The sequence below is a fragment of the Zalophus californianus genome, chromosome 9, assembly GCF_009762305.2.
Source record: "Zalophus californianus isolate mZalCal1 chromosome 9, mZalCal1.pri.v2, whole genome shotgun sequence".
Classification (NCBI taxonomy): domain Eukaryota; kingdom Metazoa; phylum Chordata; class Mammalia; order Carnivora; family Otariidae; genus Zalophus; species Zalophus californianus.
The window spans coordinates 26,396,993-26,412,120 of NC_045603.1; the positions used below are offsets into that span (position 1 = coordinate 26,396,993).

A 15,128-nucleotide genomic window follows, 5' to 3' on the forward strand; every position below is an offset into this window, starting at 1 on the left:
CTACAAAACATTTAGGTCTCTACAGTCTTTTTCAGAAAACAGAATGAGAGGTAGTATTTCTTAACTCATTCTAAGAAGCCAGATACCTAATACCTTACCTAATACCTAAACCAAATAGACATTATAAGAAAAAAAAAAAAACAAAAAAACAACTATAGACCACTGCCTCTCATGAACAAAGATTCAAGAATCCTTAACAAAATATTAGCAAATCAAATCCAATAGTGTATAAAAAGAATAATACACCATGAACAAATAGGATTTATGTCAGGCATGCAAACCTGGTTCAACATGGGGGAATGAATTAATGTAATCCATCACCCCACAGGCCAAAAAAGAAAAATCACATGATTATATCAGTAGATGCAGAAGAATCATTTGAGAGAAATCAATATCCATTCTTTTTTTTTTTTTAAAGATTTTATTTATTTATTTGACAGAGACACAGCGAGAGAAGGAACACAAGCAAGGGGAGTGGGAGAGGGAGAAGCAGGCTTCCCGCTGAGCCGGGAGCCCAATGCGGGTCTCGATCCCAGGACCCTGGGATCATGACCTGAGCCGAAGGCAGACGCTTAACATCTGAGCCACCCAGGCGCCCCTCCAATATCCATTCTTGATAAAAACTCTCAGCAGACTAGGAATAGAGGGGAGAACTACTTAGCTTGTTAAAGAACATCTACAAAAAACCTATAACTAACATCATACTTAATGATGAGAAACTTAGGGCTTTCCCACTAAGATCAGGAACAGTGCATGGATATCCTTTTACCATGCTTTTTCAGCATCATGCTGAGAGTCTTATTCAATACGGTAAGACAAGAAAAGGAGATAAAAGACATACAGATCTGGTAGGGAGAAATAAAACATTTTGCTTGCAGATACATGATTGTCGATGTAAAAATCTGAAACAGTGAACAAAAAACTTGAAATTAATAATCAGTTACAGTGAAATTGCAGGATACAAGGTTAATGTACAAAAGACACTTCCCTGTGTAATAGGAATGAACAGGTGGACTTTGAAATTAAAAACATAATATGACTTATGTTAGCATCCCCCAAAATGAAATACTGAGATATAAATCTGAAAAAAAAGTGGGAGATCTGTATGAAGAAAACTACAAAACTGATGAACAAAATTAACTAAATAAATGGAATACTAGTCCATGTTTATGGATAGGAAGACTCAATGTTGTCAACATGTCTGTTCTTCCCAACTTGATCTGTAGTTTCAGTGCAATCCCAATCAAAATGCCAGCAAGTTATTTTGTTGATATTGTCAAACTACATCTAAAGTTTATGTAGAGAAACAAAAGACCCAGAATAGCCAACACAATATTAAAGAACAAAGTCAGATGACTGACACTGTCTGATGTCAGGATTTGCTATAAAGCTATTGTAACGAGCTCTGCTATTGGCAAAAAAAATAGACAAATAGATTTGAAAGAACAGACCAGAAATTCTAGAAATAGACTTACACAAATATAGCCATTTGGTCTTTGACAAAGAGAAAAGGCAGAATGGAGAAAAAGTCTTTTCAACAAATGGTGCTAAAACAACTGGATATGCACATGCAAGAAAAAATGAATCTAGACACAGACCATACACCTTTCACAAAAAATTAAAAGTAGAACATAGACCTAAATGTAAAACTTAAAATTATCAAACTCCTAGAAGATAACGGGAAAACCTAGATGATCTTGGCTTTAGCGATGACTTTTTAGATGCAACACCAAAAACATGATATGCAAAAGAAGTAATTGGTGAGTTAGACTTTATTAAAATTAAAAACCACTGTGAAAGACATTGTAAAGAGAATGAGAAGAGAAGCCATTTACTGGTAGAGAATATTTACTATAGGCACATATGATAAAGGATTGTTATTCACATTATACAAAGAACTATGAAACTCGACGATAAGAAAACAACCTTATTTAAAGTTTAAAAATGGGCCACAGACTGGAACAGATATCTCACCAAAGAAGATACACACAGGGCAAATCAGCTTATGAAAATATGTTCAACATTATACATTATTAGGGAATTGCAAATTAGAACAAGATACTACAACACACATATTGAGAATGGCCAGATCCAAAACACTGGTGATACTAATTGCCAGTGAGGATGTGGAGCAACAGGACTTCCCACCATTACTGGTGGGAATGCAAAATGGTACAGCAACTTTGGAAGACAGTTTGACAGTTTCTTACAAAACTAAACATAATCTTACTAAACATAATCTTACCATAAGATGCAGCAGTCATACTTCTTGATATTTACTTAAAAGAACTGAGAATTTATGTCTGCATAACAACTTGTGCAGTTATTTTTAGCACCTTTATTCCTAATTGCCAAAACTTAACAATATGTCCTTCAGTAGGTGAGTAGTTAAATGAACTGTGGTACATGCAGACATGAAAAGACATGGCGGAACCTTTATTATATATTACTAAGTGAAAGAAGCCAATCGGGAAAGGCTGTATACTGTAGTATTCCACTACATGACATTCAGGAAAAGGCAGTACTATGGAGACATTGAAAATACCAGTGGTTGCCAGGGATTAGGGGAGAGAGGGGGGTGAATAGGTGGAACACAGAGGATTTTTAGAGCAGTGACACTATTCTGTGTGATACTAAAGTGGTGGGTACATGTCAAGATATATCCATCAATATCCATAGACACCAGGAGTGAACCCTCATGTAAACTATAGACTTTTGGTCATATGATATGTCGTTATATGTTCATGAGTTGTAGCAAATCTACCCCTCTGGTGTGTGATGCTGATTAGGGGGGAGGCTGTGGGCATGTGGGGGTAGGGACATAAAGGAATTCTGTACTTTCTGCTCAGTTTTGATGTGAACCTAAAACTGCTTTAAAATCTGAAGACTTTTTTTTTTAAATAAAGCTTAGTTTTTGGGGTGCCTGGGTGGCTCAGTCATTAAGCGTCTGCCTTCGGCTCATGTCATGATCCCAGGGTCCTGGGATCGAGCCCCGCATCGGGCTCTCTGCTCTGTGGGAGGCCTGCTTCTCCCTCTCCCACTCCCCCTGCTTGTGTTCCCTCTCTCACTGTGTCTCTCTCTGTCAAATAAATAAAATTAAAATAAATAAATAAAGACTCAGTTTTTGAATTCCAATATAATTAACGTACAGTGTTATGGTAGTTTTAGGTGTACAATATAGTGATTCAGCAGTTCTATCCATTACTCAGTGCTCATCATGATAAGTGTCTCTTAATCCCCTTTACCTATTTCACCCATTTCCCCACCCATCTCCCCTCTGGTAACCACCAGCTTGTTCTCTATAGTTAAGAGTTTATTTTTTTGTTTGTCTCTTTTTTTCTTTGTTCATTTGTTTTGTTTCTTAAATTCCACATAAGAGTGAACTCATATGGCATTTGTCTTTCTTTGACTTACTTCACTTGGATTAAACCCTTTAGATCCATCCATGTTGTTGCAAATGGCAAGATTTCATTCTTTTTTATGGCTGACTAATACTTCATTGTATTTATACATAGCACATCGTCTTTATCCATTCATCTATCAGTGGACACTTGGATTGCTTCCATAATTTCGCTATTGTAAATAATGCTGCAAAAAACATAGGGTTGCATATCTTTTCAAATCAGCGTTTTCATTTTCTTTGGGTAAATACCCAGTAGTGCAATTACTGGGTTGTAGGGTAATTCTATTTTTAGCTTTTTGAGGAACCTCCATACTGTTTTCCACAGTGGCTGTACCAGTTTGCATTCCCACTGACAGTGCAAGAGAGGTCCTTTTTTTCTACAACCTCGCAACACTTGGTTCTTCTGTTTGTTCTTTTAGCCATTCTGACAGGTGTGAGGTGATATCTCATTGTAGTTTTGATTTTCATTTCCCTGATGATGAGTGATGTTGAGCTTTTCATGTGTCTGTTGGCCGTCTGTATGTCTTCTTTGGAGAAATATCTGTTCATGCCTTCTGCCCATTTTTAATTGAATTATCTGTGGGTTTTTTGGTGCTGCGTTGTAGAAGTTCTTTCTATATTTTGGATACTAACCCTTTATCAGATACGTCATTTGCAAATATTTTCTCCCATTCTGTAGGTCGCCTTTTAGTTTTGTTGTTTACTTAGCTGTGCAGAAACTTTTATTTTGATGTAGTCCCAATAGTTTATTTTTGCTTTTGTTTCTCTTGCCTCAGAAGACATAGCTAGAAAAATGTTGCTACAGCTGATGTCAAAGAAATTACTGCTTGTGCTCTCTTATAGGATTTTTATGGTTTTAGGTCTCAAATTTAGGTCTTAAATCCAGTTTGAGTTTATTTTTGTGTATGGTATAAAAAAGTGGTCCAGTTTCATTCTTTTGCATATAGCTTTCCAGTTTTCCCAACACCATTCATCGAAGAGACTGTCTTTTTCTTATTGGATATTCTTTTCTCCTTCATTGAAGATTAATTGACCATATAATCATGGGTTTATTTCTGGGCTATTTCTGTTCTCTTGATCTGTGTGTCTGTTTTTAATGCCAGTACTGTACTATTTTGATTACGACAGCTTTGTGGTATATCTTGAGATCTGGGATTGGGATCTCTTCTGTTTTGTTCTTTTTTGCAGGATTGCTTTGGCTGTTCAGGGTCTTTTGTGGTTCCATAAAATTTTTAGGATTATTTGTTCTAGTTTGGTGAAAAATGTTGTTGGTATTTTGATAGGGATTGCATGAAATCTGTAGATGGCTATGGGTAGTATCAACACTCCAACAACATTTGTTCTCCCAATCCATGAGCATGGAATAAAGGCTGTTTTTTTTTTTAATTGACTGGGCATGCAGAGAAGCAGGAGAATTTATTTCATAATGGAGAAAAAGTCGACAGAAACAGACTTGTAAATTACAGAGTTAGTAGACAGGTTCATTAAACCATATAAATATACTCCATAAGCTCAAAAAGTTAAAGGAAACCTTGAACATAATGAGACACACGGAACACATTTTTAAGAAAAGATTCTTGTGATAAAAAACACAGCTAACCCTTGAACAGCATGGGTTGGTACTGCGCAGATCCACTTACAAGCAGATTTTCTTTTTGATAAATAGTGTACAGTACTGTAAATATATTCTCATAATGTTCTTAACATTTTTTTCTCTAGGTTGCTTTATTGTAAGAATACAGTATATATGTACATATAACATACAAAATATGTCAGTTGACTGTATTATTGGTAAGGTTTCTGGTCAACAAGTAGTAGTTAAGTTTCTGGTGAGGGGGAGCAAAAGTTATATATGGATTTTTGACTGCACAGGGAGTTGGTGCCCCTACCCCCTGCTTTGTTCAAGGGTCAACAATCTAAGTGGAAAATACACTATAAATGGATTAGATACTGCAGAAGAAAAAATAATGGCTAAAATGAAGATTTCGCAATAGAAACTATCCAAGATGGGATATAGAGAGAAAAAGGATAGGAAAAAAATGGTTATAATACATAGTGGGGTAACGTCAGATAAGTCAAATTCTAAAATGAGAAGGGAAGAACAGAAAAAATATTTGAAGAAATAATGGCTAAATTTTTCAGATTTCATGAAAAATATAAATCCACAGATCTGAAACTCTCAAAGAAACACATGGACAGAAAACACAAAACTATACCAAGGGCACATAGCTCATATTAGCTAAAACTAGTGATAAAGAGTAAATCTTAAAAAGCACCCAGAAGACTTCTCCCAGGAACATGGAGTACATGTACCTTCCCCTCTTCATCTGACTAAGGAAAACAAAAAACTCTGGATATTACAGGACAGGAGAGTCCTGTTCTCTTCAGCCAAAGCACTAGGAAAAGAGCAGCCAAATACTGCAGTAAAAACCAGCCCCATCCCAACTTTAAGTCTTCCCCAGGCTGTAAATGTGGAGCCCTAATTTTCAGCCAAGATGATTACCAGAGAAGACAAGGTAGGGAGCCAGGACTTTCATTCACACTTGGCAATAACTAGGGCTTCCACCTTTCTGCCATGATGGTGTTGGAGATGACATCAGAGCCTAGATTTCCACTCCTCATTGGCAGTAACAAGGTACCCCCTCCGCTCTCGGCTTGGGTCATGGCAGAGAAGGCCTAGTGCAGAATCAGGATTTTCACTATTATCCAGCCCTGGAGTGTTAATGGAAGCTACATCTGACTCTGTGGTGTCAGTGGAGGTCACATGGGGAGCAGTAACAAGTCATTCGTACCCCTGCCATTTAGGGAGCTATCCGTGTGCTTAGTTGGGAGCTGGAACTCTTAATTCTACCCAGCATGGATGTCATGAGGAATCTCTCCCATCTTGGGTGTCATAGAGCTAAAGTGGGGAATCTGTACTACTACCTCCACCTGGTAGTAATGAGGTGATGACACCATCCTTTCCCTGCTAGAGCCATGTTCTAAAAAGCCAGCTAAAACAAACTTTAGATAAGATCCAGAGTCTCCTAATACAATACCCCAAAAGTCTAAATTTCAGTAGAAAATCACTTGTCATACTGAGAACCTGGACGATCTCAAAACTAAAAGCCTATGGAATGGGAGAAGATATTTGCAAATGACGTATCTGATAAAGGGTTAGTGTCCAAAATCTGTATGGAACTTATCAAACTCAACACCCAAAAAAATAAATAATCCAGTTAAGAAATGAACATTTTTCCAAAGAAGACATAAAAATGGCTAACAGACACATGAAAAGATGTTCAACATCACTCATCATCAGGGAGATACAAATCAAAACCACAGTGAGAGATACCACCTCACACCTATCAGAATGGTTAAAATTAACACAAGAAACAACATGTGTTGGTGAAGGTGTGGAGAAAGGGGAACCTCTTGCACTGTCAGTGGGAATGCAAACTGGTACAGCCACTGTGGAAAACAGTATGGAGGTTCCTCAGAAAGTTAATAGAATTACCCTATGACCCAGCAATCGCACTACTAGGTATTTACCCAAAGGACACAAAAATACTGATTTGGAGGGGCACATGCACCCTGATGTTAGCATTATCAACAATAGCCAAACTATGGAGAGAACCCAAATGTCCATTGACCAATGAATGGAAAAAGAAGATGTGGGTGGTGTGTGTGCGTGTGTGTGTGTGTGTGTATGCACATATCTTGGAATATTACTCATCAAAAAGAATGATATCTTGCCATTTGCAATGATGTGTATAGAGCTAGAGTGTCTTATGCTAAGTGAATAAGTCAGAGAAAGACAATTACCATATGATTTTACTCATATCTGGAATTTAAGAAACAAAACAGATGAACATAGGGGAAGAGGAGAAAAAAAGAGGTGGAAGCAAACCCTAAGAGACACTTAACTATAGAGAACAAAATTGAGAGGTGGTGGAGGGAGGTGGGCAGGGGATGGGTTAAGTGGATGATGGGTATTAAGGAGGGCACTTACTGTGATGAGCAATGGGTGTTACATGTAAGTGATGAATCACTAAATTCTACACCTGAAACCAATTTTGCCATACTTGTTAACTAGAATTTAAATAAAAATTTGAAATAAAATCTCAAACTAAATGAAAAAAGACAATAGATATTAACACTGAGATGACAGAGATATTATTAGAATTATCTGACAAAGGTTTCAAAGCAGCCATGGTAAAAATGTTTTAATATGCAATTACAAACGTGAAACAAATGGAAAAAATAGAGTCTTAGCAAAGAAACAGACAATGTAAAGAACCAAATAAAAATTTTAGAACTGAAAAATATGATGACCATTGAAATCACCCCCCAAAACAAAACAAAAACAAACCCTCAGTTGTTGGGCTTAACAGCAAAATGGAGGGGATAAAGGAAAGAATCTGTGAACTTGAAGATAAAACATTAGAAATTACCCAATCTTAACAAGCTACAGAAAATGGATTAAAAAAAGAAATGAGCACAGAGAGCCGTAGATACCTGTGGACTATCACAAAAGATCTAAGATTTTTGTTTTTGAAAGGAAAAGAGAGGGCAGTGTTGAAAAAGTACTTAAAGGCTGAAACCTCCCCAAATTTGATAGACCCAAACATAGATTCAAGAAGCTAAGTGAATATCAAAAAAGGATAAAATGAAAGTAATCTACCTAAGAAACATCATACTCAAACTTATAAAAACTATAGGGAAAAAGATCTTGAAAGCAGTGAGAGGTATGATACTTAACTTATAGGGGGAAAACAATTCCAAAACATTTCTCATCAGAAACTATAGAGGTCAGAACAAAGTGCCATGACATTATCAAATGCTAAAAGGAAAGAAGTATCAACTCCTAATTCTGCAGCAAAAATGTCCTTCAGGAATGAAGACTATAAATCAAGACATTCTTAGAATAAGGAAAACTAAGAATTTGTTACCAATAGTTTGAAAAGAATGCCTATGGGAAATTCTCTAAACAGAAAGAAAACAATAAAAGAAGGAACCTCAAAACATCAAGAAGGCTAAAAGAACACAGTAATCAAAACTCTGGGTGTATACAATAGATATTCCTTTCCTGAGTGACTTTTCTAAATTTTGTTTGATGGTTAAAGCAAACATAATGCTGTCTGATGTGTTTTAAATGTATATAGTGCAAGTAATTAAGACAATTATAAACAAGGGCTAAAGGATGTAAAGAGAGGTAACGTTTCTCACTATCACTTGAACTAGTAAAATGAACCCAGTAGACTGTGATAAAGTATGTATATATAATGCCCAGAGCAATAACTAAGAAAGCTATACAAAGAGATACACTCAGAACATTATAGGTAAATCAAAATGGAATCCTAAAAAAATGTTTAAGGAGCCCATAGGAAAGCAGGAAAAAGAAACCAAACTTAGAACAAGAAATAGGGAAAGAAATGAAAAACTTAAGACATAACATATTCATAGTCAGAATAAAGGTAAATGGTATAAATATAACAAAAGAGATTTGCAGAGTTGATTTTATTTTTTAAAGATTTTATTTAGAGAGAGTGAGCAAGTGGGGAGAGGGGCAGAGAGAGAGGAAGAGAGAATCCCCAACACGGGGCTCGATCCTGTGACAATGAGATCATGACCTGAGCCAAAATCAGGAGTTGGACGTTTAACCCACTGAGCCGCCCAGACGCCCCTGCAGAGTTGATTTTAAAAATGAAAGACAACTGTGGCCTGTGGTGTGGGGTTTCTTAAAACTGTTCCCTGCGGAGCCAGTTGGCAGCCAGCATGTCTAACAGAAACAATAATAAGCTGCCCAGCAACCTGCCGCAGTTAACAGAATCTGATCAAGCGGGATCCACCAGCCTACGTTGAGGAGTTTCTACAGCAGTATAATCACTACAAATCCAATGTGGAGATTTTCAAATTACAACCAAACAAACCTAGCAAAGAACTGGCAGAGTTGGTGATGTTTATGGCACAGATTGGTCACTGCTATCCAGAACATTTAAGTAATTTCCCTCAAGAGCTGAAAGATCTTCTCTCCTACAATCACACTGTCTTGGATACAGATCTTCAAATGACATTTTGCAAAGCTTTGATTTTGCTGAGAAATAAGAATCTCATCAATCCATCAAGTTTGCTAGAACTCTTCTTTGAACTTCCGCGTTGCCATGACAAGCTTCTGTGAAATACTTTATATACACATATTGTCACTAATATCAAGAATATAAATGCAAAACACAAGAACAATAAAGTGAATATAGTGTTGCAGAACTTCATGTACACCATGTTAAGAGACAGCAGTGCAACTGCAGCCAAGATATCTTCGGATGTGATGATTGAACTCTACAGAAGAAACATCTGGAATGATGCCAAAACTGTCAATGTGATCACAACTGCATATTTCTCTAAGGTCACCAAGATATTAATTACTGCTTTGACATTTTTCCTTGGGAAAGATGAAGAGGAGAAACAGGACAGTGACTCAGAATCTGAGGATGAAGGACCAACAGCAAGAGACCTGCTAGTGCAATATGCCACAGGGAAGAAAAGCTCCAAACACAAGAAAAGGTTGGAAAAGGCTATGAAAGTGCTCAAGAAACAAAAAAAGAAGAAAAAACCAGATGTCCTTAACTTTTCAGCTATTTATTTGATTCATGATCCCCAAGATTTTGCAGAAAAACTACTAAAGCAGCTAGAGAACTCTACAGAGAGGTTTGAGGTGAAAGTGATGCTCATGAACCTCATCTCCAGATTGGTGGGAATTCACGAGCTTTTTCTCTTTAACTTCTGTCCATTTGTGCAAAGGTTTCTGCAGCCCCACCAAAGAGAAGTAACAAAGATCCTTCCGTTTGCTGCCCAAGCATCTCATCCCTTAGTACCCCCAGAGATCATTCAGTCAGTGCTCATGACTGTGGCCAACAATTTTGTCACCGACAAGAACTCTGGGGAGGTCATGACAGTAGGAATCAATGCTATAAAAGAGATAACAGCTCGATGTCCTCTAGCCATGACTGAAGAACTTCTCCAAGACCTGGCTCAGTATAAAACACACAGAGATAAGAATGTGATGATGTCTGCTAGAACTTTGATTCAGCTCTTCCGAACACTGAATCTTAAGATGTTGCAGAAGAAATTCTGGGGTAAGCCTACAGAGGCCTCCGTAGAAGCAAGAGTGCAAGAATATGGAGAATTAGATGCTAAAGATTACATCCCAGGAGCAGAAGTTCTAGAAGTTGAAAAAGAAGAGGATGCTGAAAACGATGAAGATGGGTGGGAAAGTACCAGTCTCAGTGAGGAGGCAGATGCCGATGGTGAGTGGGTTGATGTGCACCACTCTTCTGATGAAGAACAGCGAAAAATATCCAAGAAGCTCAAAAGCATGCCCATGGAGGAGCGGAAAACCAAAGCTGCAGCCATTAGCACGAGCCGAGTTTTAACTTAAGAACGCTTCCAGAAAATCCGCATGGCCCAAATGAGGAAAGAACTCGACGCTGCCCCAGGGAAAGCCCAAAAGAGGAAATATATTGAAATTGATAGTGATGAGGAGCCCAGGGGTGAGTTACTTTCTCTTCGGGACATTGAACGCCTTCCTAAGAAGCCAGAGTCTGACAAGGAGACAAGACTAGCAACGGCATTGCTAGAAAGACATAGAAAGACCGAAAAGAATTTGTGAGGAAGAAAACCAAAATGAACCCATTTTCCAGTTCCGCAAATGAAGAGAAGAAAAAACAGAAGAACTTTATGATGATGTGATACAGCCATAATGTCTGGTCAAAAAACAAGCGTTCCTTCCGAGAAAAGCAGCTGGCACTACGAGATGCACTTTTGAAGAAGAAAAAGAATGAAGTAATCTCCAAGCAAATTTTGCATTCCAAGAAGAGTGCTAAATTTGTATCATTATTTTGAAAATTAATCACAAATATTTATTTACATTAAAAAGTCCTGAAGCACTATATTGTGAAAAACATAGTAAACTTGGTAGCAATTTAGTGTTTTTGTTTTGGAGATGGGTAATGGTGGGAATGTTTGAAACGTAACCAGTAGTGGTGTTGTAAAATCATTTTCATTTAGTATTCATGCAAAAAAAAAAAATGTTGGGTGCCTACTAATTGTCACTGTAGACATAAAAATGAATGAGCCATAACCCCTCACAGAAGGCATTCACAGTCTATTTGGGAAATAGAAGGGGGCAGATGTGTGTTGTATGTGTATTTGTAGTGCAGTGTAAATAGTTTTCTAATAGAGATAGGTCTGTGCTTCTCTGGGGTCATAGAGACCTCTGCAGGGCATGGGAATTAAACATTTTCTCTTAAAACAGGACAATGTTACAAGAGTAAGAGATTCTTACTTGTATATAGGCTTACCTGCTGAAAACAGGTCCCTGCTGTACAGATTTTCTGTAGCCAATTAGGTCTTTTAGTCTATCCAAAAAATGTAAGTATTTTTTTGAATGCCAGGTATAGGCTTTTTGGTTAAGACCTTGCTTTTTAAATTGCCTTAAGTATACATAGTAATCTTGGAGTGTCTTTAGTTCGTCATTTGGGCCGCCATAGAGGAAAAAGAAATCAGATTGGTTTCCTCAGCTTGCCTTCATGCTGTGGTATTTTCAGGCCACTGTTTGCTTTCTCTCAATAAAAGATTCCTAATGTCACATTAAAAAAAAAAAGAAAACTGTATGCTGTCCACAGGAAACCTCAAATATAACAATATAGGTAGTTAGTAAAAGGTTAGAAAAAGATATGTCTTGTAAATATTCAAATATTAGTTAAAAGAAGTAGAAGTGGCTATATTAATATCAAATAAAGTAGACTTCAGAGCAAAGAAAAATGCCAGAGGTAGAAGATTATATAATTATAAAAAATGTCAGTCCATCATGAAGACAAGAATACTAAATGTGTATGAACCAAACAGAACTGCAAAATATGTGAAGCAAAAACTGATAGAACTAAGAGGAGAGATAGATGAATCCATAATTATTGTTGGAGATTTGACACCCTTGTTTCAACAATTGATAGAAAAATTAGAAAATCAGGAAGGATCTAGAACTCAACAACACCATTAACCAGAAGAATCTAATTGATATTTATAGAACACTCAACCCAACAAGAGTACCTAAACATATTTTTTTCAAGTGGCTACTGAATATATACCAAAACAGGCTATATCCTGGGCCATAAAATAAACCTCTACAGATTTATAAAAATTGAGATTATACAGGGTGAGTTCTCTAACCACAACAGAATCAAACTAGAAATCAGTCTCAGAAAGATAGTAGAGAAATCCTCAAATTGGAAATGAAATGACACACCTCAAATAATTCATGAGTCAGAGGAAATTTCAATGAAAACATATTAATCAAAAATAATTTTGAAAAATTCATTAGCCTGAATGAAAATGTAACATGTTAAAATATTCAGGATACAGTTGAAGCAGTGCTGAGAGAAAATGTATGGCATTAAATGTATTCATTAGAAAAGAGGAGAAAAATATCAAATTAGTACTCTAAGCTCCCACCTTAAGAACCTAGAAAAAGAGGATCAAAATAAACACAAAGTAAGGAGAGGGAAGGAAAGAAGAAAGATAAGAGTAGAAACAATGAAATTGAAAACAGAAAAACAATAGAGAAAATCAGTGAAGCAAAGAGCTATCCTTTGAAAGGATTAATAAAGTTGACAAACCTCTAGCAAGACTGCCAAAAAAGAGGGAAGACACAGATTACCTATATCAGGAATGAAACAATATCACTACAGATCTTGCAGACATCAAAAGGGTAATGAGGAAATCTGGTAAACAACTCCACCCAAACAAATTTGTCAAACATAGATGAAATGGATCAAAAGGCAGATACTACTGTAACTCACCCCATATGAAATAAATCACATGAATAGCCATATAACTATTAAGAAAACTGAATTCATATTGAAAAACTGACCAAAGAATGGTGTCACTGGAGAATTCTATGTTTAAAGAGGAATGAAAACCAGTTCTATACAGTGTCTTTCAGAAAATAGAAGAGGAGAGGGATGTTACCAGGTGGGGAAACTGGACAAAGCGTACACAGAAACTCTTTAAATTATTTTTTACAATTGCATATGAACCTACCATCATCGAAAAATAAAGTTTAATTAAAAAGGGGGGGGCGCCTAGGTGGTGCAGTCAGTTAAGCATCCAACTCTTGGTTTCAGCTGAGGTCATGATCTCAGGATCATGAGATCGAGCCCACGTCGGCCTCCTCGCTCAGCTGGAGTCTGCTTGAGCTTTTTCTCTCCCTCTCCCTCTGCCCCTCCTGCTTGTGCACTCTCTCTCTCTCTCTCTCTCAAATAAATCAAAGATAAACAGAAAAAAGTTATTTTCTACAGAAGAACAAAGGTAAGAATGACAACAGACTTCCTTTTGGAAATATAAGCCCAAAGACAGTAGAGAAATATCTTTAAAATATTAAAAGCAACAACGACAAGTTAGGCTGTTTGATTCCAGAGCCTGTACCCTTAACCATTTCTATATGCTGCATCCTAAAGATAATAAAAACAGAGATGGATGAAGCAATTACATATACCACTTTGTCCTTTTGTGTGCCTGGGGAGTTAGAATGGTACGCCCATCCTTTGAAAAGAAGATAAACAGCAACTATTCCTAGTTCTGGATTTGTTTCTTGTTTCTGTTGTTTCCTTTACTTCACAATCTTTTAAAAGTAAAATTGGTTAATAAATCATCTTTCCTGTCAAGTAAGCTTATATTCAAGAAGAGAATAAAGTAAATGTAGAGGTAACTGTAATACAGGCAAATTTGGCTAAATGTCATAAAGTAGAAATTCAGACAAAGCCTTTGGGAAATTTAGAGCAAGGATTGAGAGTACAACAAATTACGGGTATCAAGGAAGATTGCGTGTGAATCGGATTGAGAGTGGAGGAAGAGGGAAGAGCTGAGGATGTCCGAGATCTGTGTCCTGATGCCTGGGACGAGAGCAGTGTCATAGTAGTGTTTAAATAGAAGTTCTTGGATAGCACAAGTTTTGTGATTATTTGCTTGTTGGCTAGGTTCTATAATGTATCCTTACTACCTAGAACAGTGCTGGGTACATAATAAGTACTCAGTATTTGTTACATGAATGAGTAAACAGAGAAATTAGAAGGCAGCAGTCACCAGATTTTGTAAGAATGATTTGATGGTGAGCTCTAGTTGGGGAGTTATAAATGTGGAATCTAATCCTCACTATGCCATTAGCCAGCTCTGACCATAGTTTCAGCTACCACTCCAGCTGTCACACAGATGGCTCTCAAAACTACTGGAGAGAGCAGTAATATAGGAAACATGCTGATGAAGAACATTAGCTGTCTGACCCCATATGTAAAGTGAAGAGGACAAGAGAAATGATTGTTAGTAAATGCAATTTTATGTCTAGTGCACTTAGCTCAGCATTTGGTCCTTTGTACTCCTTTGTACTCAAAACAGGGCACCATTGTCTGAACTTGAGTTACACATGGGCTTCTGACCTAGATGAGCCACCACACCTCTAATATAGCACATTAAACTGTGTTTGAGTTACCTTATGCAAAAAGCTAAATGGTATTTTAAAGATACCCAGCCTAAGACCTTCATTTTAACTTGTGCCAAAGTGAAAAAGTAACTTGCACAAAGTCACACAGCTAGCTGAAGGAAACAGAATATGGAGGGGGAAAGGTATTCAGGGACCAAACCTAGGGGCTAATGTTTACATGTAAAGAATGGGAGGAAAAATAGGAAAGAGACA

The 15,128-nt window shown here is 37.1% G+C and overlaps 1 protein-coding gene and 1 pseudogene across 4 annotated transcripts in view; both read left to right on the top strand.

Moving 5' to 3' along the window:
• The window catches only part of CEP83 (centrosomal protein 83), a 137,684-nt gene that overhangs the window by 73,559 nt on the left and 48,997 nt on the right, over positions 1–15,128 (top strand). The gene's annotated exons all lie outside the window — the stretch shown is intronic.
• Positions 9,161–11,284, top strand: LOC113921628 (annotated as a pseudogene).